This window comes from Triticum dicoccoides, chromosome 2B (assembly GCF_002162155.2).
Source record: "Triticum dicoccoides isolate Atlit2015 ecotype Zavitan chromosome 2B, WEW_v2.0, whole genome shotgun sequence".
NCBI lineage: Eukaryota > Viridiplantae > Streptophyta > Magnoliopsida > Poales > Poaceae > Triticum > Triticum dicoccoides.
Genome location: NC_041383.1, coordinates 111,640,312 through 111,643,389, shown reverse-complemented (window position 1 = coordinate 111,643,389; position 3,078 = coordinate 111,640,312). Strand labels below are relative to the sequence as shown.

Genomic DNA, 3,078 nt, shown 5'->3' with positions numbered 1-3,078 from the left:
ATGGGATTCTACTTGTTTCCTCCAGGTCTGGCACCAGGAACCAAAACATATTGTGGAAACGAACCTACCAACAGCCAACCAGCCGTTCAACATTTGCACCACCACTTTTACAATCAGAAATTGTTCATCTGTAGCTACAAACTACAAAGCACAGAGACTTACACCTCCCCGCATCCTTTTTGTTACTGCTAACTTTGTGTATCTGTTCGTCAAGTCAAAGACTGAAGGCTTCAGGGTTGACCTTCCCCGTCAACTCTATAGTTTGAGCCGGCTAGGTACAGCCACAACCTGCACCTGCTCCAGGCTGAAACAAGCGAGCAATCAGCCAATCGTCGAAGAACAACACAAGGATAATCGTTCCGATGGAGATTTTCACATGCCAATCGTTGAAGAGCTGTCGTCCGCCATGGCTCTCCGGTGATGTCAGTCCCCCGCCGACGACATCCAAACCTGCTATGTCTACTCAGTTTTGGAAGACCCAGAGATCTCGCACGCCCACAAGAGATATTAGTTTGCTCCCACCCACTATAGAATCGTCAAAACGTAACGGCATCTCCTACAATTATGCGCCACGGCTCACAACTCCAACTGACCCGTCCCTGAGCCATGGCTCAGATGGAAAAGCTGCCGGACGCGCTCACGTGCACTACCGAACAGGCGTCCTGACTACGCAAATGGCCCACCGTACTGCATTGTACCATCCAGTATACTGGATGTATATCTAATTTCCCGACGCACATGTTTTGGCATGCCAGTAGGATTTTCTAGCATCCCGATGCAACATTCAACGCCTAAGATTTCAGGTTCAGTTGGACCTGGGCACCCAAACGCCCTGTCCAACACAAGTCTACTACATAGACCAGTTCACAAGTCTACTACATATGGTCACCTGAGGAACGAACCATGTTGCCGCAACAATGAAGTAGACCGGGTGGTTACTTTGTGCACACCTACCAATGGGAAATAACCAATCAATTTTTTCTTCCTGATGCATATATATACAGTTGGAAGGGCCGGCGTGGGAGGTTAAACTGGGGAGGAAGAACTCCACCAACGCTAGCATGGCTCTGGCCAACCGCGACCTGCCTCCGCCCTTCTTGGGTGTAGTCAGCCTCAACACCAGCTTCGTTGGCAAGGGGTTCAGCTTGACCGACATGGTTTCCCTCTCCGGATCGCACACCATTGGGAAGGCCAAGTGACAGAACTTCAGAGATAGGCTCTACAACGAGCCCAGCATTGACAAGGCCTTCGCCACTTCGCTCAAGCAAAACTACACCCAGTCTGACAATGACACCAGCTTGGCTACGCTCGACAACACGACCCCACTTAACTCGTTCGACAACTCCTACTTTTTTTGCGGGTGGACAACGCCTACTTGCTCAATCTCCAGTCCAATAAGGGGATCATACACTCCGACCAGGTGATGTACAACGCCACCGGAGGCGCCGGTGCCACCGAAGACATAGTTAAAACCTTCACTTCTAACCACGGCGCGTTCTTTAATGCCTTCGCCTCGGCCATGGGAAGATGGCCAACATCAAGCCGTTGACTGGCTCCGAGTGAATGGTCAGTTGCGTCTACAGCTCCGGGATGAACCACGGGAAAACTTTGTTTTTGCCACTCTAGTTTTTGCCAACCTCACTTATGCCTAGGGCTGGACACGAGCCGAGCCGAGCCGAGTTCAGCCCGAGCCTGCCTTTGGCTCGCCTAAAGCGAGCCGAACTCGGCTTGGCTCGTTGGTTGAACGAGCCTGTTTTTGGAGGCTCGGCTCGTTTTGTCTCCGGCTCGTCCAGCCCGAGCAGCTCGTTTGTGCACTGCTAATGAGTCTGCAAGCCTCTGCACTGTATGCTTGCGTGCGTCAGGCGTCGGCGAGGCACCGTAGGAGGGACGAACTGCAGCATCGGCGCGTCCACCGTCGGTGCCGATAGCGAGCCGTCCAGTGTCCCGCGCGGCGAGGATGACGGCGGCATCTGGGGCAGCAAGCAGGACGACGGCTACACTCTACACAATCAAGCAGAAGCATGCATACGTTCATCCATCGGACGACGGCTACACTCTACACAATCAAGCAGAAGCATGCATACGTTCATCCATCCAGCCCTACATCCATCCATGCATCCATCGCGTACGTGCGCAGCCATGCAAGGGAGCGTGTGTGTCGTGTGCCGTCCGTGCGCCTGTGAATGCAGGGGAGCGCGCGTCAGTGAGTGCCGAGCGTGTGTGCGCCGAGCTACTGCTAGGTTTGGGAAGGAAGGAGACTAGGAGAGAGTACCTGCTCGTCATTTTCAGCGAGAAACCAAGGGAGGCGCGTCTGCCTGCGTTCGGGGTGGTGAGGAAAGGGCGCGTCGGCCCGTCGGCGTTGGTCCAGTTTTGCGGCGCGGCAAGGTGAGGGATGAGGGGGCGTGGAACAGAGGAAGGGAGGGGCTCGTGCCCTAATGCGAGGATGGCCGATGGGAACTGGGCTGGGCCTCGAGCGAGTCACCGGTTTGGACCGGGCGAAACTCGGCTCGGCTCGGTCAGGAGTCGGGCCTCTTTTCTCACATGGGCTCGCTCGTTTATTGTATCGGGCTAAGCTGTAACGGGCCGAGCTGGAGCCAGCTTTGGGCCGAGCCGAAAAGCTCGCTCGCACGTCCAGTCTTACTTATGCCACTCTAGAATTCAACATTTCACTTCTGCCACTCTTAGATTTTGACAATATATCACAAATGCCATTCTGTCAGGTCAATGGACGTTTTGACCAAACAGAGCAAGAAAAAGACCATATTGCCCTCGGTTTTCTGTTTTGCTTTTGCCACTCCCGTTTTTGCCAAATATTACTTTTGCCATGAGAGCATCTAAATACACTGAGCTGATGTGTTACTAATTTTGGCATGACCTATTTAAAAATATAACAATGCACATAATTACACATAAATACACTATTTGATCCGAAGTAAGTGCAATAATAACATCATGACCAGTACCATAGTAAAGAGGTTAGGCCATTATAAATATCAACAAATTACTTCATAGGAGTATAAATCCATCATCTAATCTAAACAGCAAGGTTCGCATGCATATGAACCACCCAAAAGGCAA

The 3,078-nt window shown here is 52.1% G+C and overlaps 1 pseudogene; it reads left to right on the top strand.

Annotated features, from left to right (window-relative positions):
* On the top strand, positions 1–1,563 carry LOC119360600 (annotated as a pseudogene).
* Positions 1,564–3,078: the final 1,515 nt, after the last annotated feature.